The sequence below is a fragment of the Scatophagus argus genome, chromosome 17 (assembly GCF_020382885.2).
Source record: "Scatophagus argus isolate fScaArg1 chromosome 17, fScaArg1.pri, whole genome shotgun sequence".
In the NCBI taxonomy this organism is placed as follows: Eukaryota; Metazoa; Chordata; class Actinopteri; family Scatophagidae; genus Scatophagus; species Scatophagus argus.
Genome location: NC_058509.1, coordinates 9,696,009 through 9,722,073, shown reverse-complemented (window position 1 = coordinate 9,722,073; position 26,065 = coordinate 9,696,009).

The following is a 26,065-nucleotide window of genomic DNA, read 5'->3' as shown; positions in this document are numbered from 1 at the left end:
CTTTGTGGTTTCTTTAACATCACCTCTCCTGATCTTTGTTTGCTTGATTTACTGCAGGGTTAGATTGTGGTCACTGAGGATTATATTCATGCTTTGCATCATGCACAGGTTGAATGTACACAAAACTCGCTGAAGGAGTAGTTCTTGGTGTTGAAATCACAGTGTTCTTATAGTAAGTTCTACAGAATGTGACAGTGTTTTTCCTCAATAAAAGCACAGTCTTTTATACTCCCTTCATAGTGTCCTTCACATGTCTCTACTAGCCGGCTGGAAGTTATCCTGCAATGCACTTAATGTTTGATTTGCTCAAGGTAATTTGCTTGCAACTCTGTCTCTCTGTCTCAGCACTCTATGTCTCCCTCTGGAAATGATTAGGGTTGTTGGGGCAGCCTGGAACCATTACTGATGTACACTGATGAAGTCCCATTTGTTTGAAGTGCGAGCACTCTGTCTAAGCTCTTGTGCGGATGTGTGTATGTGTGTGAATGAGCAAGCCTGCGTACATCTGTGCATCCCTGTGTGTGAAAGCTCCCTCTCCTTTCCTTTCTCCCTCAGCCAAGCCCACACCACTAAAAACTCATTGCAGAGAGGAACTGGAAATAAACTTGTGAGGAAACCCGATCCCTTTGAAGTGTCAGGCTCATAGTTCAAACCGTTGCTGGTCATCAAATATATGTCATCCAGCCCCAATTTACGTATACAACGCTTTCCTTGGCAGCGGACGTGTTTCCCCATTGTTGTGCGGCCCCCATGCTTTGACAAGATAAGATAGCAGCTTTTTCCTGTCTCTGACATTAGTTTAGCCACAAAACGTCAGTCGAGAAGAGCCAGGTTACTGGTTCAGGGGATAATTACTTAGATGTCTCTACACATGTTGTTGGCTTTTGGGCAAATGATCAGAATCTGGAGTACATTGTCCAAATGTTGATGTGATTGTTCTTTCAAACAAAGAGCCATAGCCTTTACTGAAAATCTGTTTTAGATTTTTGGCTGGTGGGTAAAAGCTGAAAGTGGCCTTTCTCATTTGTACTTGAGGACAGCTGTGTACTCTCTGGTAATGTGAAACATTTATCGTTGAACTTCAAATATTCTGGATGTGTGAAAAGAAAGGAAATGCCCCTTGTAGAATATAACTCAAACCAGGGTTTCAAATGTTAAAGGATCCAATTCTCCAAGAAAAAAAAAATCCATGGATTTGCAATCACACAAAAATTTCAAATGAAGCACCATACTGGTTGTATCAAATCAAAACCTAAGCAACAGCCACTAAATGCATTTACATTACTCTCTATATTACTTTTCACTGTTGGGAAGTAATGGAGTCAGCCATTTAAACGCTGGATTCACAATGTCTACCTATGCACAAGGGATTCACAGGCAACAATGCACACACGTAACCCAATGCTTTACAATTGTATTTTATGACTAGCAACCTCACTGTTTACTGTTCACTCCTCTAACTAGTTTGTTCAGTCTGTACAAAAACCACCACCAAGTTTGAAAGCGTGACATTGTGGTTTTATGGGGGTTAATGTGACCACTGACTGTTTATTAGCTTGGTTGCAGAGAGATTGGAGTTTTCACCGGTTGCTTGGTAGCCTCACAGTGACTCCAGGAGGTCACTGTCCCGGACTGATAAATTGTCTGTTACATAACTCCCTATAAAGCACAATGTGTCATTTTCATATATATATTAACAAGCTCTTACCTAACTTATTGTCAGTTATGTGTTCTTTGTACTGTTGAGCGTTTATTTAGAAAACTCTGGCTGCATTCAAATCTGCTCCAGTAAACACTACTTTTAGAATGCAAAAAACAATCTTCTTCCATTTTCCCTTTTTTGTTTGTATTCTGGGTTTGATTATCTAACACCATCACTCATAAACAGAGTCATTTTAAAGCTTCTTCTTCTTCGACTTAAAAAAAGAAAGAAAAAGAAAACAGCAGTTGTTCAGTATAATGGATTAACATGGATCCCAAACAAGTATCAAGACATTTAATTCAAGGTTTAAGTCAGTGATAATGTAAGTTACATGTGATTTGTTTTAACTATTGAAGCTTGGACCTCTGGTTCATTTCCAAACAGACTACTGTTTTATTCTGCCAGGCCAGGTTAATTATTTTTATACAACGTAATATGAAGCGAGCAAAGTGCGGGAAAAAAAACTGAATGAGGATTGTGATAATTTTCTCATTGTTGTCTTGTCATCTCCTAACAAAGCCAGTGTGGGCGAGGCAGAGCGAAGGGTTATTTAAAGGAGACCCAAGGATGTCCTCACTAATGGATGATGCACTTTACTCACCAGCGCACAATACTGTACACTTCTATTTAAATTCAAATTACGCCATTTGAGGTTCAGCGTGACTGTGTGTGGGTGTCGAGGGAGGGCCACGGTAAGTCCCTTTTGTAGTGTTTATTGTCGACAATGAGGTTGAACCCCTCTTAAAATACAAGACAAAGACACAGAGGTGCTGGGAGGCAGGAAACAGCTCACCACTTCGCTTCCATTTCCTTCAGCGTACACACACAAACACACGCACTCTCTGCTAATTACATGCACTACCACTATACAGTACATGCAGTGCCCTAATTGTGGAATCACAAGTGGCTCTGGCCATAAATAGATTGACTTATTATGAGAGGAACATGTCAGTGTCGATTATAGTGTCTGTAGCTATTAAAAGACTAAGCTCCGCATGATCAGTATGTGGCATCTGTCAAATGTTGCTTCTTTCTCGTATTTCAGGGTCTTTCTTTGATTTGAGAGAGTGAAATGCTTTGAGACACGTCTAAAAACGCACGTCTTTGTTTAAAGGCGCGTCCGCACAAGGTAAGTGGTGTGAAGGTATGTAACAGTGTAAAGCAGAGCGTTGAGGAACAAACGCATGTATGCTCAAACAAAGAGTATAAAAAAATCAGTTTAAACCGAGCAGCTTTCTTGATTGGTCAAACACAAATTTTTTTTTTTTTAGTCAACATCTGTTAAAGCTTGGATATGCCTTGGTGGCCTTGTGAATGATGGACGGGTGAATAATTTTTGAACCCAGGATCATTGGATTAGAGAGAACATTAAAGATTAATGCTGTGATTTGTAAAATGGTTGTAAGATGCTTAAGTCATTAAAGAAACACACACACACACACACACACACACACATAGAGGCACATATAATAATGTAACAGGACTAGAGGTCTAGAAATGCAGCAGATCAGAATCAAAATTCCTTTATTTATCCCAGAGGGGAAATTCTTTATTCAAGCCTTTTAGATCAAGCCTGATACAAATTATCCTACTCGTTAAATTAAACGCATCATTTAAAAACCTAGCGTGGTAACTGAAAAAAAAACACAGTCATAAAGTTGAGCACAAGGCTGCTTTTGGAATCGAATGAAGAGATGTGGAGGTACATGGTTTTCACAAGACATTGACAGAACGTCTGATGATCTACTACGACCAAAATAAAATGAGAGAGAAGCTTTCAAAATACAAAGTCTGGATCACAAACTGCAGCAGAGATGCTCCTGAAGATAGTCAGCTTTTTTCCGTCTCTCTAACAAAGACAGAAGCCAATAGAGGATTATCGCTGCTGTGAGAACAAAATTGGAACAAACTTTTTCTCCACCAGCAGACTGCACCAGCCTGGTATATTATCTGTGTGTAGTGGCGGTGAGCCTGGTGAGCTCCTAATGATAGCTTTGCCCTTCGCCACAGACTAAATCAAGGCTTGCTGGGTAAACCATCTCAGTGTGACCACTTAACCCCTGTCTGCCCTCCTGCCGCCAACACTAAAAAATTTTATGTATTTATATGCAAATGTGAGGGGACCACCTGACTGCCATGTATGCAGGCATCCTTCACTTCACTAGCCAGCCGCCACAAATCTCCTCTGAAAATAGCTCCCAGAGATTCTATTTCCTGTGCTAAAACAGTCTCAATGTTACAATAATAACATGACATTATTATATCAGACTAAGAGGTTTGTAAATCGAGCTTTCTGTTTGCTCCTCTCGCCGCTGCTCCATGCTCATTTCCCTTGCAGAAGAGCTTCTCTTTTTTCTGCTCATTCTGTCATTTTTTTTTTTTGTCACTTTGCTCCCACATCACTTTTGGTATTTTCTGTTGCTCCTATTAAACACTGGGAAATATCATTTGGAGCTATTTGTACCAGTTCCCTCATTTGTCATTCCAGCAAGCTGCAAGCCAAGACTACAGAGATTCACCCCCACCCCCTCAAAAAAAGTCTAGATTATCCTCTGAGTGTTTTGAAACATCCATCTAACACGTCTGGAGACGCACCAAACTCAGGGCCTCAATTTGTCTCCATAATGTGCAACTGTCAGCACTTCACAACCCTGTAAAAGAGACACCGAAGAGGCTTGCCCCTTATAACTCCGGGGCTTTGAGAGTGGCATTAGTGCAGCTGTGGAGATGTGTGTGTGTGTTTTTGTGTGTCTGAGTCTGTGTGCACGTGGCGCCGCAGGGCTCCAGGTGTGTTCACCTGCCTGCCATTCACATCCCTTGAAGGAGAACGGAGCAGAGGCAAAGCACTCAGGATGCCCAGAGATCAAGTTACACTTCTTTCTCTCTCTCTCTCTCTGTTTCTCATCATTCACACAAATACACACACACACACACACACACTCTCAGTCATGTTTCCATCATTTCTGGGGACATTACCCAGACTTACATTAATTTCCTGGAGGCTTAACCACAGCATAACCATAACAATAAACATTACTTGCCTGATCATAATCCTAACCTTAACCTAACCTTAAAACAACTCTCCACCCTAATATTTAATGAGCTACATTATGGGGACTTGCATTTTGTCCACATAAGTAAGGTGGGCCTATACAATGTGACTGTGTAAAAAGATTTTTGTCCCCACAACTACAGGAATATGCACACACACACACACACAACCATCATAGAAGAATGCTGCAGGTTCATGATCCATGAAATGGGGAGTAAGGGCTTGAGGCCAGTGTGAAAGCTGTGGAGAGGAAGGGAGCAGCATGATTGATGGCGAGGGTGAGGAAATGGTGCAGGTAGTGTTACAGGTAAGACCAGGGAGGAGATATGGTCCCTGAAGTCGGTGAAGAGAATCAAACTTTCATATGGCGAAAAGGCGAAAAAAGACAAGCACACCCAATAAAGGAAATTAGAGTAAAATATCAAGTGGTCTGTGGAGGTTGCAGAAGAGTGAAGGGTGGCGTCACAGAGAAACTGAGCAAGCACATGACTGAATGTGTGCCAGCTTAGGCTGCGGTGGCTGAAGCCTTTCATGGAAGCATAGAAACTGAAAGGATGAAAACAACGATGCTGAGCGTTGGGTTTGAAACGTGTTCTGCTGACAAACGTTGAGTTTTCACGGAAGTTTGAGCCTCTAGCACCTCATCTGCAGCATCAGTCTGCTCATGTCTGTGCTTTTAGGTTTCAGTTTGCTCAAGCTGCGGAACAGAGTGATCTTATTTAGAAGCAGAGTTAGTCTGGATAATTTGATTTCCTCTGTGAAGTTACTGCTGCTGTCAGATACAACTGCAGCAATCAAAGTCCTAATATTGCTCTTTAAATCAGGTTTACAACAACTTTTGTGTGTTAGTAAAAATGGTCTGCTGCTACAATCACATCGGATGTGTCAAACAAACAAACAAAAAAATAAAACCCCAAATCAGAAAATCAACAATGATCAAAGCGGAAGAAAAATAGAAAAAAAAAATCAAATAACAAAAGGAGGACTGAGGTGGGGGAAGGGCTCTCATGTAAATCTGACCTAAGTATAAACATTGCATTTTCCAAGACCGCAATTTCCTGTTTTCCCAGGCGATTAGAGTGAAATGTAAGCCTGGAGGAGTCACAGCACGGTCATGTTTCCTCCTGCGCTTTAAAGGGGCTGGAAGAAGAGAGCCGAGGAGGGCCGAACTGCTCTGAGCTCAACCGAGCCAAAATTTACATATGTGTGTTGCTGCTAAGTACATCCTGAGCACATTGTTTCACTTAACTCACTCCACGTGTTGCAGTGTGTATTATCTAGCTGCTAGGGCCTGTGTGCTCCCACATTTGCAAGAATTCTCATGAAAGCTTTTGGCCAACTTCTACTGATAAATTCATTACACCTGCTGAAAAATAATATGGGATGACTTAATGGATAAATGAGGAGCGTTACTGTGCCTTTTAAATTTTATTCAAAACAAATAAGTGCCCACCAGTGTGTTAGCAAACAATTAGAAATATTTTTTTCTTTATTTAAGTGAATATTTAAGCTCCTTCTCGTCTTCAGGTCTAAAAGCAAGGCATTTAAAACCATACTTTAATCTGAAATGATACGACTGCATTGGCTATGCTCACACTGGAATTCTCCAGGGAACCTTAATATCTAACATTGATGTGTAAACGACTGGACCCATGTTGTGTGTGGTGTTGAGCCGTATTACATCACGCCAAACTTTTCAGTGTTCAAACCAAGAGAACTCCATCATTTTATTTAACATGTGTGTTCTTCTGGTTGTTGCTCTTCTTGGTAGTTGCTGTTCTTCTTCCGGGATAACAAGGCAAATGGCAGATGATTTGTCATGTAGTGAGAAAGGAAGTCTCACTGCCTGAGTCGGGTCGGATAAGATTTCAGTTGGCAACAGTGATTGTTTCACAATGAAAACAACTACTCCCATGATCCCACGCTACTTCATGTATCACACATATAGAGGTAATGTGAGGGTTTCCATAATCGCAGCATGATGAAATCAACCTTGTGTAACTTGAAGCGACTGCACTGACCTACTTCCATGGACCACGTTTCTGTCCTAAGCATAAGAAAACCATGCTTGTCCTCCATTTTTCAGGGAAAACCCACCATCCACTGCCATCTCTACAAGTTTCTGTGATGATGTAACCTTTACCTAATTCAATCTGATCCATTTGGAAGTCAGGTTATTATCCACCCACGTTATCCACACAGGAAAATTGCAACACTCCCACTAAAAGGATTCATTTGTTATTCAAATTCTTCTTTTTTTCCCCTTTTTTCTGTTTCGGCAACCATCAGGGACTAGCTGACGGTTGTGAAGACTTTACAGTTTTTGGTGTAAAGTAGTCTCGTTATCAATATAATGAGACTTTGGGAAATTCCTTCCACCTTCAGTAACTCAACCATCCCTAGCAATATTAAAATGATCTATGAGGAAATGAAAAAGTCTACAAAAAGATGATGTGACTGGTGCACAAACATGTTTTTACATGTGCCTTGCTTTCAGTTAGCATTGAATCAGCCATTAGTCCCATATTAGACGGTAAACCAACAATAAAGCCAAAGCATTTTACTGTAAACTGTGCTTTGAATCATACATACTCTTCCATTCTCAAAGAATTCATCTCTATTCTTGTCCATTCGAACAGAGCTAAATGTGCCTTTCACATTGGTAGGCGACATCTGGCACGCAACAAAGCATACACCTGACATTGTGGGATAACCTGACTGGTAAACCAGCCCACAGGATGAGTCAGTGAGCCCTGACTAAATGTGTGGTTTTCACCCAATGAATGTGTCACTCCTCTTTACTTCGAGCCTTTTCACCGGCGACAATATGCTGTCAGAGCGACACAATGAGACGTCGGAAGAGGAAACTTTAGTCACTAAGTGTGTTGGAGATGAGGCTCGATGAGCATTTTCTCATCCAATTTACAGTAATAACTCACTACTTGGTAAAGGCAGTAAATGATGGTGTGCTATCTCAGTCTGGTTTTTAATATCAGCATTTCACGCCGAGATAAAAGGACATTTGGAAGTCCTCAGAGACGCCGTTATCTGATCTGCGCCTTTATTGGAGTTTCTCTGCTGCCTCCCTGTCTCGTTTTGCCCCTCTTTATCTCTCTCATTTCATCTGTCTCCCTCTTTTCTCTCCATCTCTGCCTTTTCTTCTGCGGTGTTCGCGAGTCCTATCCATGAACCTGCTTCTTTTATTCTTTCTCTTACTCTATTTCAACCGTTGATCACACCTTTTACGGACTGTTTCTTAGTTTATTCCTGTTTATTCCTGACTGATTCCTCTTCTTCTTCTTCTTCGGCAACTTTTCCTCCTACTTCTTTATATAAAAAAATAAACCTTCAAAGAGAACAGAGGAAGTTAAGAAAGAGGAAAGAGACAGGAGGAGAGAAAGTGAAAGCAGAGTTGTGAGGTTGCCTCGAAAGAGTGTGCCATGTTGCCCCCTTCACCTCCCTCTTTCCCCCCTTCAGTCTCCCTCCTCAATCCTTGTCCCTCCTCCCCATCTTGCCTCCCTGGTGTTTATTGCCACTGGTGCGTGTTTTTGTGCCTGTGTTTGTGCATGAGTGTCTTTTTGTGTGTGTGTCCATGCACAAGGGACGGAAACCCCGAGAGTTGGCCCCATGACAAGTGACCCCCTTCTTCTCCCCAGCTCCCCGTAGCAGAAACCATCAAGAAAAGCAGACAGTGCCGCGCACAAAAAAAGAGAAAAGGAAAAAAAAGAAAGGGAGACGAAGAACAGAGCAGAAAAAGAGGGCGAAGGGAAGGAGGGCAAGCCCAGCTGTAAGCAACACAATGCGAACGAGAGCTTGGCAGAGGCTCAAAGCTGCTCCGAACGAGTGCCTCTCACTAACCCTCCCGAACTCCTCCAGCCCTCCCTGACAAATTAAAAGCGTTTGGTGCTGTAAAGAGTGGGGGAAAGAGGGAGGGAAGACGGGGGAGGAGAAAAGAGAGGTGGGGGAACGAGGCAGGAGACGGGATAGGGAGAGGGGACACGGGCAGGATTAGGAATTAATGCGTTTCTGCACCAGCTTAATCCTAATGATTACACCAAAATAAATACAACTCAGATGTTTTTTTTCCTTAGTTTTCCATTTGATGTTGGTGACAGATGCCCAGGGGGAAAGGCAGAAAGAGCAGGTCTCCAATCTGAATGGCCCAGTGCTTTCTTCCCAAACACGTGCCAAATGTATTTCTATTCATTTCATTGTTCAAATACAGTATGTCCCTTGTCTGTTCGGTTTAAAGAGAGAAATGAAAATTAAGCGTGAAGGAATAAAAGATCGGAGTGAAAGGAGAAAGGTGTGAGCTTGTGTGTGAGTGTTGTGTAGGATACAAAAAGAGTGGGCATGCAAAGGTACAGAGGATCAACAGATACCAGTGAATCACAGTTTGGATATTTCACACACCCACAGCCAAACACATACAGACTTGCACACACACACACACACCTACAACAGTCACGCCAAGCTGCTCACACAGGAGGAAGCCTCAAGTAAAGTGAACCACAGATGAACCCAACCACAACCTGGCGCTCAACCTGACATCAGCACTTCCATCCTCAAGCCTGTAACCATAAAACATGAAAACAAACCATATTCAGAGAGGAAGGCATTGATCTTGTTAACGACATTCCACATTTGGAGCTTATCCCTCGCTGTCGATACTTCTACATCCTTCAAAAAAACACATGTAGGCTCACATCTGTGGGGCATCTTTCTGAGATCTTTAGCTGCGTTTTTGCTGTCCCATAGCAACAGCTGTGGCTGTGAAAACTGCAAGCATGTGTGTTTTAGAAATACTCAAAGTACATGCAAGAAGAAGTTAAGAGTTTTGTCTTGCAGAAAAGCACATACTGACCGTTACACCCGGTTTGAGGACCTTTTAAACAAAATAAACAAACTGAACTGAACAAAAGGCACGGCACGACAATTCTGCTTAAAAAATTAGATGAGCTTTCATAAGGATCTGTTAAAGAGGCAGATGACAGAATTTTGCAGTTTTTCCTAAAATGATCCTGGACCCAGCCAGCAAAAGACTGGACTCCGCATTACTCTCAAAATTACACTGATGACGCCAAACAGGAAAAAGGCCCAAAAAAGTGAGTCTAAGGACATATCCAAGCAGGTTAATGAACTGAAATGAGGACAAGCTGTGGAGGGAGAGCAGATGGATTACCTAGAGAATCACTGTAGGAGAAATAATCTTGTGATTAATGGACTTGGACAGGATAAAGCTGATGAAACCTGGGCTGACGGAGCCTGAAGTACAAGAATCCACAAAGCTCGAGCTGGAAAGTTCAGTGTTGACAGTTAAAGGCCGAGATCAGTGGTGATCAAACTGTTGCATTTTAAGGACAAACAGCAAATCCTGGCCAGGACATAATACCAGAAGTACACCTCAGTTTACATCAGGGAGGACTTTTCTGAATGAGTGAGGAAGACAAGAGTTGAACGAGTATCCACAATGAAGGAGCTTAGAGCAAAAAGATATTATAATATCATCAGCTCCGACCACCGAATTGTGAGGCCAAGGGGCAGTGACTGAGCAGAGAGAGGGCGCCCAGTCATATACACCGTGTGTCGGATCATTGGGTGGTGTGAACTGGAAAAAACCATGGTCCTAAATCCACTGAATAAAAGCACAGCGAATAGCTCATATTGAAGCGAGGAGTTCAAGAAATAAAAGGAATGGTGTCAGGAATGGTGAAAATATCGATGTCTCAGAAACACCCATAGATCGAGGTAGCCATACCAGACATGACATGTACAGAAATGATAGAAATCATATCAGGACTCTCACTACACAAATATTATGGTGAAGATCTGTCTAAACTAAGAATCAAGCTGCAAGGCTCACACTGCCCTGTCCGTTAGGTGTGAGGCCATACCAGTCTTTCAGGGCTCAGAGTACTGGATAGGCTGGCATGTATTTAATGAACTTCTTGCTTTATATTAGTTACAGTGAACAACAAATTTTTCTCTGCTTACAAAAGAATTATGAGATAGAAACAGTCACAGCATCAGGCAGGTTACTAGGAGGGGTACTGTTTTTTTGTTTTTTAAAAAATGTGTAGATCTACAGATCTGTAGAGCCATCAAAATAAGTTCCCAATTATTATCAATGAAACAGCCAGTAAGGCAAGTTTTAGAAAACTACTACAAAACACATTGACCCAAATAACACAACCTTGATGTGCTGTGACGTTCAGTTTTTTTTAATTTAAATTTCACTTGTCTTGATGATGTCAAGATGTTCTTATTGAGACTTTTTAAATGTGGTATAAGTCTTGTTCCGCAGGAATTGCATTTGTCAAAAAGACTTGCTTATTGTTTCGTCACTTTTCCAGCTGCGATGCTATAGAAGTTCTACGCAGATGTTGGAATATTTGGACGCATTTCCTGGGTGGCATGAGGTTGAATAAATGGAAAATTCTCCAGTGAATGTGATCAAATCATTGCTGTAATCAGTTTGATTTAGATTGCTTGCAAAAATGTTGTTTTTATTTCAGTTAACCACTTTTAAAACAGTTGTCTGGCTGCCTTTTTGGGCTAAATTTGACTTATTAGATTAGATAACGTCTAATTAATCAGGTCTGAATAAACTAGATAAGAGCCGAATAACCTGAACTAGTTTTAATTTATTAAATTTGCCACAATGGATTAAATTGAACATGTGGTTTGGGCTCCGACTGTGTTAGTCAGGAGATTTTTCTGCGGTGTTACCTTGAAAAGGTTCAGCTTGTCTGGAGTTTCTAGGAATTGAAAATAGGCCACTGGAACAAGATGTCCACCCCTCAAACATCTGAGAAAGAGGCCCAGCTCCACCCAGCACATCCCTCTCCTCTTGCCCTTCTTTTTCTTTTTACCACAACGTGAAAGGGAATACCCAGCCCCAGCGAGACGGCCCCACATTCCTCCATTACAGATGACAAGCCGCTCCCCCGCTTCCCCCATCACAGCGACCCTAAACCCAGGCCTGTCAACTATGCAGCCTGCTGTTTCAAATGCTTCAGGTTTCACCCGTGGAAAATTCAACTTTGGCAAGGCATCAGATTCAACCCCCACTCCTCAAATTCTGCACACACACTGGAGTGTACACTCGAGTGCCTATGCTTTGCCTTTCTCTGTCCCTCTTCCCTTGTTGAAATCCTTCCAAAATCCATCTGAGGTGTCATGATTGATGGCAGCGAGTGTCCATCTTCACTTGCTCCAATTAGGTCAGTGGCTCCAGTGAGGCACAACAACCCGCCGTCAGTCCCGTCCAGCTTTGTCTTCTCAGACCAGGTGGTGAATGGTGTCTGTTTAGCAAACTTTCTGTGTTTTGTCTCCAGAAATGCAGTACATCGTGACTTCTTAGCGCGATGGGGGTGGGCAAATGCAGCATCGGCAGGGAGCTAAGGATCTACAGTCCAATCAATCAACATTGTCATGTTTAGTCTGTACTTGTCTTTCACTAGAGGAGGGTTGTCTGCTGCTGTTCTGGAGGGAGACGTGTACGCCAGCTTTTTTGACGTCCTTGGAGAGTTGAGGAGAAGTTATTTCAAGATTAACGATGAAGATTTCCTCAACTCAGATAGTGGCAGGGGGGAAAAAAGCTGTCTGCATGTTCAGACTTATTATCCCCACACATAAAACGATCATTTACATATGTGCAACATGACTGTGGCTGTAAATAACTGTGAATCTATGAGGGCATTTAGTCTCATCAGCATGTAGCAGCAATTCGGAAGAGTAGCTGTGTGCAGTCACTTCAAGTTAAGACAGCAAATGATTAAATTAAGAAAAGAAGAAAGGAAAGGGAAGTAATGTCACATCCTGATGGGTCCTATTATAATGGAGCCAAATGCACTTTGGTTTTATGTTGCTCTTTTATGATCACATGCAAGCACAGCTAGAGTAAAGCATGCACAAGAAAATGACATGACAGATACCATCTGACCGAGTAGCATGAATGCAATTAGAGAATTTACTGAGGTGATGAAATTGGACAGCAAATACACTTTCGTTGCACATACTTTATTTTATTTATACCTCAAATTGAGTGCATTTTTTCCCTCAATGTTTTCTCAAGCTTGATCCACATTTAACTTCCATAACAATAACAAGGTAGGTAAAATAGTAATGTCTTCCTTTGCACCAACAATGATCTGAAAAGCAATTCCTGAAATCCACCTTGCTGTAGGGTCCTTGAACAGGACACTAAATCCCTACCAGCTCACTTTAAAACGATCAATAAAACATCCATTACTTTGTTATTCCTGTTTCTTTTGTCACAAAATTAATGACATTTCCCACTCCCTGTTGTTGTAGCTTGATGAGAGAGGACAAATGTTTGCTCACAATTCTACGGATTTACACCTGACTCACAACCTTGACCACATGTCATCCTCTTTATCTCCCATCATCCTCATTTTTCTCCACTGTACACAACGTAATAAGTAAAAAATGCCATAAAATTCCTCATCCATCTTTCATGCCATGAGGGGTGGGTCTCGCAGGTCGCCCGAGGACACATCCATTCATTAAGCCCCTCCACCACAGAGGAGGAATTGGACTGCGGGCTCCCAAGTGCATCACCATGTCACCTTGAACAAATCCAGATGATTAAGTGACAAGCACTCCCACGTGAGGACGCTTTATTTCCCAGGAAACACCAACGCTTCCTCTCCTATCCAATTTTCAAGATGCAAATCTTGAAATGTTGTGTTGAGTAAGAAAAGCATGCCCTCCTCTCTCCCTCTCTCTCTCTCTCTTTCTGTCTTTTTCTCCATCTTTCTTTCCCCTGCCATGTAAGCAGTACTAATTGCCTTTCATAATTAGCCCAGTGACAATAATTGTCGAACTGATAAAGTTGAGTGCTGTGTGCGTGTATGAAGTCACTCTTCCCAGCTCTCCTTGTTCTTCCTCATGTGCCTCCAGATAAAGTGGGTCATCAATGAATTGCCCCATATTTAGATCACACAAGGACAATTCCTACACACGTTTCCTGGCAAATTTTCACATTGTTTCTCTGCTCCCCGGCTTATTTTTTAGGGAAAGGGGTGGGGAAGTGTGTGAGTGTATGTGTGCATGTGTGAAGGGGGTGCTTATTTTGTAAGATGCATCCCGCCAATGAAGCTTCTGCAACCTCACTGACAGAAGCTGCCATGTAAATTTGGGGAAAGCAAGACAAGGAAGAGTTTTAATTAGCCTGGTTAAGTAGGCGCTTGCAAAGCCGCCGGGGCTCACCAGGGGGATTACGACAGATTTATTTAGCCAAGGCTGCAGGAGACGCTGCGATATGATATATTCCAACAGCAACAATAGCTCTGTAATCAGGCTCCAACCCCAGAACCCCAGCTAATCTATTCCTGTGTCTCAAAACGAGCACTCATTTTATTCCCTCTCATCTAGAAGTCAAGAGTTTTGTTATTTCTTTATTTTTTTCACTCCTTCACCAGTCCCCTCCTCTCCCTCCTCACTCACTGCGTTCAACCCTTGTGGGCAATTTAGCGAGGCACTCAGACATGCTAACACAATCAACAATCAGGTCGTTTGCTCTCTCTAATAGGCACTCTGGTTTTCAGTAAAAGAAGCTGTATTGTTTATTTGATTGTGTTCACCGGGGAGAGTCCGCTGGGGAAGTATTTGTTACACGTGGAAGGCGGAGGTGGGGCTGCACCGGCAAAGAATTGTTGTCTTTGTTTTGGAGAGACTACTACAGGAAGTATGAACATTGAGGCACAATGCAAAACCACAATAAAGTTGCTCTCAATTCAAAGCCATGTATTCAGAGCTTAGTGTCATTTGGGATGCTTGTGGTACACTTGTTGAGAGAGTATGGAGTTGAGTCCCTTCGACTTGAAAAGAGAATGGCTTTTTAGTTTATTGTTGTTGCACAAAAAACAGTCGAAATATGGAGTTTTATTGAGATATGAATTCAGTAAAGAACATTTCTAGTGAAGCACTCACAATGAATGTATTTTTTCGAAACAATAATAACTGCAACTTAACATTGCATTCAGCAGATGAAAAACAGAATTGTGTTTTTGATGCTCTGAATAAAAGGGCAATTTGCATCGAGGCTATGAGAAGATGTTGACTTCTTTATGCCTTCTGATGTACAACAAAGTCAAACAGCAACAGAGGAAAAAAAAAAAAAACAATGTGATGTTTCCCTGTGGTGAAGCCTCACCACAGAAAATCAAATAGAAAGACCAAAATGTGTAAGAAGACAAACTAGTTTGGATGAAAGATATGCTTGCAAAAGCAGACCACGAGGGAATTCGACAGGCCTGTTGTTTCCCTTTTTTTTTTTTTTTTTTGACATGTTGTCACCTGTCCAAATACCCATCAAAACCATATGGGACCACACACACACACACACACACACACACAGAGTCATGACAGGAAGAGCTATACACAGTAATTATTGACAACACATAACACCTGTTTCTATTCCGCATGGGTAGAGCACTCAGAAAACCCAAATGAGACATGATATTTATCCTGAAAGGCTTTAGAAGACCAAGGCACACACTCAACTAATTGCAGTCTATATACAATATGTCAGTATAATGGTATATGGATCTGTTTCGGTATCGAACAGGTCTTAGTTGTGCAGAAATCTGGGGATTTTAAAATGTTAGAAGTAGCAATATTTGTTATAAATCAGTGTGTCACTTGTTTTCTCGTTTTGTGACAGACTTAGCAAGTTCTCACATTGAGCTAAAGTTTGTGTGATTAATGCAACAGTGTGTAGTTGTGTAGTTGTGGTTGTTAATGTGTGCAGTGAAGGCTCTGGGCAGTGTGTCACTTTCTGACTAATAGTTACATTCAGAAAAACAGGATCAGGTGACACGTTTTGGATCCAGTGATGGCTTTTTGCTGTAGTCGCAGGCTACAAGTAAAATACAAACTAAGAGGAAAATTCTCACACACACATTCAAAAGCTACTCTGTCTTGTCACACTCTAAGCAATTAGATCCAACACACACTCAGAAACCACACACCAAGTGCCGTGTCATTCATGGGCAGTTGGCCAGGTGTTGCGAGAGAAAGACATGAAATCTGTCTTTTGGACTCCCAAGTAGGAAGCAAGAAAAATCTTTTATAGCATATGTGAAGAGTAAGCAACTTTCACTGGCATGACTGGGCCCTTATGTTTGGATTCCTTTTTCCATTGTGTATTAATATACAAATATCTGAGGAGTAATTGGCACATCCTGTCCGCTGACTGCTCCTCAAAGCTGACTGAAAACAGAGCACAACAGAATTAATACACTGCAAAGCACTGAAAAATCATTTGAGGTAATGTTTATACTCTGTTAAAAGCCACCATATTAACACACGCACACACACACACACACACACACACACAGCAAACACATGTACATGGATGGCAGGCCACAACACAGACGTGCTCCTGGGAGAATAGTCAAGCTCTGCAGGCAGACCTCATCCTCTTCAAACAAGCCACAAAGGAAAACATGAGCTTAAAGTAAACAGGAGGCAGACAGAGGGAGGGGGGGGTACAAGACAACCACAATTTAACTACACTGTGATGCACTGTATATGTGTTTCTGTATGTGTGTGTGTCAAGATCTGTCCATCTTTATCCCTCTTTTGTATGTTCCAACTTAATATACCAGGGAGTTTTACGTGTGTGTGTGTGTGTGTGTGTGTGTGTGTGAAGGTGTTTGTGCCCATGCATGTGCGCCTGGCACCATGTGTGTGCGAGTGACTCAGCTCACCACAACCTCCCACACACACATGCACACACACCACTCTCCCACATCGCTGATGATAGAGCACCTTTAATGGACCGGTGGTTGAGTGTGACTGTTTTTTTGTTGTTTATCCGAGTATTTAAATGAATGAAATACAGAAAGTGAGAGAGAAAGAGAAAGAGAGAGAAAGAAGAGGCCGTTCTGTCTCTCTGTTCTCATCATGCATTGTGATTCAGCCGGCGTTGGTGATGTCAACAGGAAAACGTGACTGTGGGCAGACTGGTCTAACACGCCCCCCACGCTCCGATGCCTCATTTACTCACAGGCCTCATTTCATCACAGCTGCCCACCCCAGAAAAACTCCTGCTCCCTCCTCCCCTTCCGACGTCAAACACCTCAAGCCGTGTGATAAATGGCAGCTGGACAAGGCTTTGACCATATGAAGCACTTTCTTGATCTAAAAAAATTCATTTTCGTCATAGTTGCATATGCATACGCTGCAAAATAATGCACTGAGGTGATTTATCAAAATGATGAAGCTGGAGGAAAACAGCTGTTGTGTTTGTGAAGATTCCAGCAGATTTCCAGCAGATATTTAAAAAGGTTGAAATTGTTCCATTTTATTAGGATCTCTTTTTTCCCCCACAACATATCAAGGCTTTCTTTGGGCTATTTGTGGAAATCGAGGGGGGAAGCAGGGGGAAAAGGCATATTTGACATAAGGGAAAAAAAGAAACGGGACAGACTGAACGTACTCAGAGGGAAACTTACAAATTAGCCTCCGCCGAGGATTCTGACATGCTTCCCCGAAATGAAAGGCCATGACAATTAGCATGAACCTCCCGTCCCGGCTCAGCCGTCTGCCAAGCCAAGCTGAACTTGAGGGGGCGCAGGCATTTTCTCACTGTTTTAACATTCTCCCTTTTCATTTTAATTAACACCTCAGTTACTCGGGGTGTTTGGGTTTCCTCAGAGGGAGCGTGCAGGAGCCTGTTTTTTCTCCTGGAAGATAGTCACACCTGTTCAGTCAGCAGGTGTTCCAGTCATCTCTGCTGAAGAGAAAAAAAAAAAAGAGAAAGAAATTCCAGAAATAGGAAGCATAGGAATCTGAGACTCAGGTGATTTGATCAGAAATTATAGGAATGCATTAAATGTAAATATGCTGTATAAATCTAGTTTATTTTGCAATTTTCCACCATCTGAACCTTTTGATTTTGCCCTAAATTCAAGCAGTTTTTGCCCATATTTGAGAATTTTTTTTTCTCTGTCTATAGCAGGCAGCAAAACAAGTCAACACCATTGTCAGGTACATTAGCTATTCAGTTATTCTCTTTTTTCTTCCTCACAGAATGCTTGAGTGTCTGCATTTGAATATCGACCAGGACTGTCACACAGCTTTCAGGTGAGCGCACAAGCAGAAATATACAACCCAATAACAGTCCTTGGCAGCTGCTGTATTTTTCTTTTGTTTTCCGAAGTAGATATGAACGCATATTTTCCAGTGCTAACTCTCGCACGATATCATTTCACGTCAAAGGACTTGTATTGTGTTCATTAATCTACCTCACTTGACAGTTATTTGGTCCAAATTTGATTTGCGGCTGTTGGTTTTGATCACGGCTGTATTGGGAATGATTTGAAAGCATTACGGCCTCTCTTGAATCCGTAATGAATTTATTGCACCTTTATGGAATATTGCAGTGACAGGATTTGTGTGCTTTAATATTCTGTCTACAGTCATATACTGGGGAGAAGATGATGTGGATGTTAAAACCTGGGCTTTTTTCCTGTCTTTCTTCCATTTTCTCTTTACTTTTTAGTGTATGTCATTTTAATCTATTTCATGTTATCTATCTATCTATCTATCCTTATTCTCTTGTTGGTATATCTTCTAAGGCCTCTCCCCCTCCTTAATCCCATAAAATGTCTCTCACTGTTCAGGCGAGTCCTCCTCCCTCTCCCAATTAGACATATGAAATCATCCTTGGCGTATCAATTGGTGACTTTTACACCCATTAATTTGCCATAATTATTTCATTTCAGATTGATCTGACTACGCCATCGCAGATGGTGTGCGCACAGAAGCCCCGTTCCCTCTACTGATCAAAGGGAGTCATTTTAATTGGAGCCTTTTCAACGCTAATTGTTCTCTCTGTTGTAAATCAGTGTCTGTTAGTCTCAGCAGGTCTTTGTTAGCAAATTGTCTTGGCACTTTTCTTGTTTCATCTTGGATTGAGTTTTATTGCATTGCATAACTGTGTGATTGACTGTGATGATTGTGACGTGCAATCAGAGAATTTGAGAATTTAATCTCACTACCTGTCAGTTGTTTTTGCTCTGGTTAAAACAATACTGATGGCATATTTAAGGTATGTTCAGGTATATGGTGATGTTATTGATAGCTGTACTGTTTGATCCATCCACTGAAGAAATATATCTCTTAAACGGGACCACAGCTAAAACTCAAGACTCAAGGCCAAGACATATAAATCAAGAAGAAAGTTTTATTTAAGGTATAAGTAAATTATTTCAGTTATTATGTATAATTTGCAATTCAAAGCTGTTCACTTGTCCGCAGAGAGCAGATGTGGTTGAGTGAACTAAACAGTAAATGAAGAGAGAGAAAAGCAGGTACTGCAAACCAGAGGCATAAACACAGCTGTGCATGAACCTCCAGATTTTGTGTGAATACCATCGAAGTGTAGGTTTCATCCTGTCCCTGTGTGCCTCTGCTCAGCCTGCCTGCCTGAGTGCAGCTCACACAGACCTGCATCTCTTCATTACAGACAGAGAGATGGAGACAGCGAACTTTGTTGCTCCATTTTATCGAGTCTCAACCTTTGCTTTGAGTCAGGGACTAGCCATTGGCTTTTTGTCCAAAGTGCCAGCCAACAAAAACAGCACCTGCTTTTGCATGTCCATCAGTAGCCCATTAACCCATGTCTGGTGGAGCAGACTCTTTAAAATCACCAGAATGTGGCTGGCTCAAAGCCTCTCCTCTATCGGCCCTGTTGACGTATGGAGATAAATGGACTCTGGCCTGCATTGTCCTGCCGACACGCCCACATTCAGTTTCATTGGCCCTGGTGACAGGCCAGTGGGGGCAGATGCAAATGAGATAGAGCATTCAGCTGTAGGGAACACCTCCAAAAAATCTTATTTATTTATTTATTTTTGTATTTATCAACCATGCTCTGTGAACTCTGTTTTCTTCTGGTCAGTTTTTGGCTCTATGCGAGGAGAGACGTCTTTAGCCCTGAAGGTGGTTTGTAAGCAGACACAAAATGTTCTTGTTTGTGTCTTGCATGAGCAATTCCTGACCTGTGACCTTCCCTAAAGGGAGTGGGTGAAGCTTTTCAGGTTTGGGATTAGGTTGGGGGTTGGTTGACCGCTGGGCCGAAAGCAGGAAGTGTAAGCCGATACACATCAGACCTCATTTAGATCTGAAGCGACGAATTTTCATGCATGACCGCAATAAGAGCTCTGCACTTCATATACACTTGGTAAGGCCATAGATCATTAAAGCAGAAATAATCCAGCAGTCTGACTTTTGAGCCTGTAAGACACAAGTAAAAATCCATCCCTTCAGCACAGCTGTTCAAGCGGGCATTTGATCCATGTGTATTCACAGCAAGTTAGCATACATATATGTATCCGTGAACAAGTAAAGGCGTCTTTGTGCATGTATATGTCTCTGGGAATGTAAAAGACTTTTCAGTTCTAATGTATTAGCAGGAGAGAGTGGTTTTTGGAAATCCCAGTTGGCTAGTTGGTATTTCTGTTACTATGAGAGCTCAAATAAGTGAAATCTAATAGGCTTTCTCTCCCAGAGGACTATTGAGCAAGACTCAACAGATTAAGACCTGTTGACTGATGGCACGTTAAACTGCAGTGCCATTACACTCCCAGTTTCTCCAGATAAGTGTTCCAAAATGATACCGCAGAAAGGGTGGAAGAAAAACAATGACAGAAGAAGCTGATTCATTTTTGCTTGAGCTACCTGGTGTGTCTTTAAATGTTTTGGTCAGGCCAACACTTTGGTCCAGACTGGAATATGTGTTGAAGATTAAATTAATATCTTGTATAAGAAGAAGAATCAAGAATCAACTTTTATTGGCAGTATATATATATTTTTACATACACATACTGATTTTGACTACTGCATTTATCCCATCCTTAGTTGAACACACACATGCAACACCCGGCAAATTACATGCAGTGAAACACACACAGGAGCAGTGGGCAGCATCAAGCGCCCGGGGAGCATACTAGGGGGTTAAGTGCCTTGCTCAAGGGCACATCAGCCGGCTAATGAAGTGGGGGGAGCATTTTTCGCATTAATCACTCCACCACACCCAAATTTTTCCTGCTTCTCCAACCTCTGGGCCACGGCTGCCCCCAATACGTGTATTCAAGATGAATCTGTGAACTGACATTTTTGTCGAATGAATTGTAAAAACTTGGTGATGTTCTAATTCTAAAATGACCAGAGGGTCACAGTTTCATTTTGTCAGGGAAACATCTACTGTATGGATTGGCACAAATTTTTGTGCAGACAGGCATGGTCTCCACAGGATGAATTCTAATAACTTTGATTTCTTTTGCTACATATTCCATTTTAAGCTCTAAATATTGATTAGATATATAAAATGTTTGCCAACACTGTATGAACTATAAATGATTATTCAGAGACATCAGAAATCAAAAATATTTTTGATTGCCATTTTTTACCAATATTTTACAGCAGAGCTACTTATTTAATTGTAATAATTTTAAGAATTGTAATACAGTCACTTCCTCTCATAGTCCAGTCCCATATTCCCAGATCCCATTATCAAAACCAGACATATAATTTTACTCATATTTAGATTTATTTAAGACAATAAATCAAAATATTTAGAGATACTTTAGCGTAATTTACATTGCTTTGCAGAGGCACATAGGAATTCATGTCTTTACATCAGGCTGTTTCACAGACTTAAAAAAAGTAGTGAAATGCCTTCTAGTAAAGTGGCAGCAGATTCCTGTCTTACCCCCTACAGTGGTCTAACTTCCCCTCAGGGCTGAGATCCCTATATGTTCGGGCCCCTGTCTCACTTAAGCGGCATTCATCAATTCAGGCCTCCTCTGTTGCCATAGAATGTGTAAGCACACGGATATCGACCGTCTGAGATGTAGTTCTGCCAATGGAGTGACGGACAAAAGATGAAGTAGCTGCTGTGTGTGTGTGTGTGTGTGTGTGTGTGCATGTGTGCTGGATATTCCCCAGGCCACAGTCATTATCCTCGCACGATGTGGACTGTATTTTTATCAGGCTGTGAATGCTGCATGTTTCATACAGGCGTGTTACAGGAAACCACGAGTCAATGATCATGCCATACATGGAAACCAACTGAGCTTCCCTGACTCTACATCAAAGGCTGCATTGACTCTTGTAAAATCTTTCCACATCTGGTTGAGCTTACAGCCAACTGTAAAGACAGATTTTCAGCAGTCAGCTGTGAAGAAAAGATGATGGTATAAGAGAAAGACAATCGTTTGTTAAAAAAAAATAACAACCAGATGAACTCTTCTGTGCATGGAGATTGAAAAGGAACTACTAAAGGAACTACTTTTTAACAATAACACATGAAAGAAAAAGAGTGCAGTTATTAAAAAACAAAAATGTAATGTATCTAACAAACATCAAAAATCTGATGCCCGATTTTAAGAGAGATAGTATGCAGAAGAGATGATAGATGTACAAAAGCTTCAGGATTCAGTTAGGAAAGCACAAGCACAGACTTTTTGTCCCTGTTTTTGTGGATGAAAACATAAATCTCTCCTTAAATGGACTGGAGCAGAAACACCATCATGAGACGCCTGATTCTGTGTTTTGGCTTCATCAAGTGGCAGCAAACACCAAGATGTATGGATGAGAGGCCCTGTAAAGACGCCATGCCAATTCCCTAAATGGTTAAGTGCCCCAAGTGCCAGTTTGCCTGGCACCCAGACAACTGGCACAGTGTGGTGGTCTTCTGAATTACATTACTCACAGTGAGGAAAAGTACAAGTGCCTGACACAGAGTCCATTTCCTTTCAAATTATTGTTCTCAGTTTGACAGTACAGACAGGAGAGCTTGTGTTTTAATGGCCTTGATAAATCTGGTTGGGTCCCATTAAGCCAAATTTAGGCTTGTCAAAATTCAAACAAAAGGGAGAAAATACAGAAATGTGTACAAACTGTTTCATTACCCCTGAATATTTTGGCAAAAATAGCTGTGACTGTTCTATTTCATACTCAGTATCATTATGTTGAGTTCTTGCACACAACTCCATCAAGCTTCAATCTTAAATCACACAGCTGCCGAGCACATAAAAAAGAGCTCAAAAATGGAATAATATACAGTAAGGTAAGATGAGGGGATAATTCAGCCTTTGTCTCAGCTTTTACAGTCCCTGCACTGCAAATACTGAGCAACTATCCAATGTAATAATCTCATATTTAGATTCAATTCGATATAAATGGATTATCTAATGTTTTCTAAGAGACTCTTTGACTTCATTCCAATAAATGTTGCTTGTCTGGTCCAGATAAGCAACTTTGTATTTATTTGAGTTATTTTTTAACTAGACATAGTCGGGATATGTCTGTAAAACATCCACTCCTAGGCTAGAAGACGTGATGAGGTGATGAGGACACTAAATGAAAAAAGGAAGTTTTGAATCAGATTTCCCGGGACACTTAGAATGGTGTAGGTAAATAAAAGAGAGCCAGTCCACTTGTGCAAGAAATTACAATTGGATTGATGCCCAAAATCCAAAACATTTTCACTGGCCTACACCGGCCGTGGCGTACAAGTCCTCTATCATGCATACCTGAGAGTGTTTGAGGGTGGGATGCCAGTGAAGGATCATGTCCTTTTTCTCACAGAAGTGACAGAGGCAGAGTGAGTTGGTATCTAAACCTCTCCATGTCTTGTTTCCTTCAGGTGAAACTCACTCACTGACAGGTGTGAGGAAGCAGCTGGCGTCTCTGTGCGACAGGTAGCTGTCAACACCTTCCACATGCCAACTGGAGTTAACAGTGACAAATAATGGTGAGCACAGGTAACTTACCACAGAAAAGGAAGGGCTGTATTACCAGAGCACGGAGAGAAACAGAATTAGTTATAGTCTATTACATGACCATAACAAAAAATATTATTGATCATATGTTCTTGTGGTGAAGCCGGACAGTTTTTCACTGAGGTGGACAGGATGGAGCAGTGTTCTTCTTGGGGAGGCAGAGAAATCACTCTTATATGAACAGGAGAATGCAGTGCTATGAGAATGCATTAAAATGAAACAGTAGTAGCTCTCAATGGGTGTGTGTGTGTGTGTGTGCCTAAAACCAGGTGTGTTGGTGGATGTACAATGGTTCAGCATAAAAAAAACCCCCATAAATGTCAGGGAGAAAAATGTCCCAAAAAGTAGATTACAACTGGGGTGGCCAACCCGTTGTGGTCACACCTTACTGCACCCTAAATCCATGTTTGATCTTCTTCTTAGTATAAGTGTGAATTTATAAAAGAGACATGTTGGGCCCATGTTTGGCAGGCATCTTGCGAGCCTCATTAGCAGAGCAGCCTTAAATGAAGTTGAAGAGAGTTTCCTCTTCTCTGTGTCTTTCCTGTCACAGACAGGCAGAGGCTCACAGATGGTCAGTTGCACATCATTAGGAAGCCTGGACTGCTAGCTTAGCTGTAACGATCAACCCACTCTAGCCCACAGCTGGATCCTGGTGAGTGTGTGTGTGTGTGTGTGTGTGTGTGTGTGTGTGTAATCCACAGGTGCACAAGCCCGCTGTGGACGGAAAAGAGAGCATTAGCCCGCGGCCACAGGGGCAGGCAGAAAGAGGGGCAGGGCAAGGCTGTTTCAAATGCAAATGGTCTGCCCTGTTCCTCACAAAAACTTTCTCCTGTGGCACCGCTTGTAAAATATAGCACCCTATGGCTTCATTCAAAGATACACCCACTAACCAGGGGCTGTAGAACCACATGGCCCCCTGAAACCACTCAAGCACATCATGAAGAAAAGTGAGCTGTTTTTCAACAATACTACTCAGTGAATACACTGAGGCGTATTAGCCAAGCAAGGGTTTTATGTTTTACCCTTTGGGCTATGTTGTTGTAACTTTTAACTATATAATGATTCCTCTTTCCCCTTGTGATTATTTTTCTATACTTTATTCTGGACATTTAAAAGCTATAAAAACAATTACAAAAATGTAGGCGATTAATACAGCTTTAAACAACAGTGCAAACATTATCAAGCAATTCGCAGCCTCATGGATAAGCAAAATAGAAAGTTTTGAGGCACTTTGAAGAGACTAAGTGCATCTGCATCTGCTTAGATTAACAGTTAGAGATTGAAGGTTACAAGAGTTCAGTGCAGCAAAAAGGAAAACGGTTGATGATATCTAATGCTGGGAGATACATAAACTTTGTGGCAGTAACTTCAGGTCATTTTTCACTGTGTGCATTAAAACATTTCCATACAGATTTGTTAAATGTTGCTTGCGTTCAGATCAGAACCATATTTTAATTACACCCTTGAGAGAAAAACTGCCTTTTCCCTAATGACTGTCTAATCTCTTCCCCACTTTCCAAACTTGCCAAATCTAACTTTCCCTTCAAACTTTGTAGGTTCAGATGTTGTATCATTACTCAAGCACTAGTGTGACTTCCCAACATTTAGCACTCAGTGGGAAGTCTGAGGAGTGTTTATACATCTGTTATGACTATCATAGCAGCCTGATGGCCAACAGGCTTTTTGAAAACTGCCGTTGTTTTTAGGACTCCCTCGACGTGTCGCTCACTGATAAATAAACTAAGGGAATTGTTATGCTATAGGCATGACTGAAGTACGCTCACATACACAAACATGCCCTTTGCACGCACACAAACATGAATAGGAACACATTTCGTTCGATGCTCCCTCTGAGTTTTATCACATGATACGATATCATAAAATGTTAGTGTTCTAAGGAAATAATTTTGATGATGTTTTATGCTTTCTATGACTTACTGATATATAAATTGTGTGTGTGTGTAGGCTATGAATTATGTTCTACACAGCCCACAGCAGCACAGAACTATGAACGATAAGCTCACACACACACAAGTACATACACCCACACACACACACACACACACATACACACACACTCAGTCGTGTTTTCATCACTTTTGGGGACATTACATAGACTTACATTCATTTCCTGGAGGCTTAACCCTCACCTAACCATAACAGTAAACATCACTTGCCTGATCTTAACCCTAACCTTAACCTAACCCTAACCTAACCTTAAAGCAACACTTCCCCTAATATTTAACGACGTTACGTTGTGGAGACTTGAGTTTTGTTTCCATAAGTAGGGCGGATCCCCACAATGTGACTGTGTAAACAGATTTTTGTCCCCACAGCTACAGGAATACGCATCCCTACATACACACTCCACACAAACACACACACACACACACACATGCACACTGGAGCCTTTGGCAGCAGCATTATGACTGCCATGAGACAGAGAGACCGGAGAGTTGGTGGATTTTCCCAGCATGCACTGAGAGA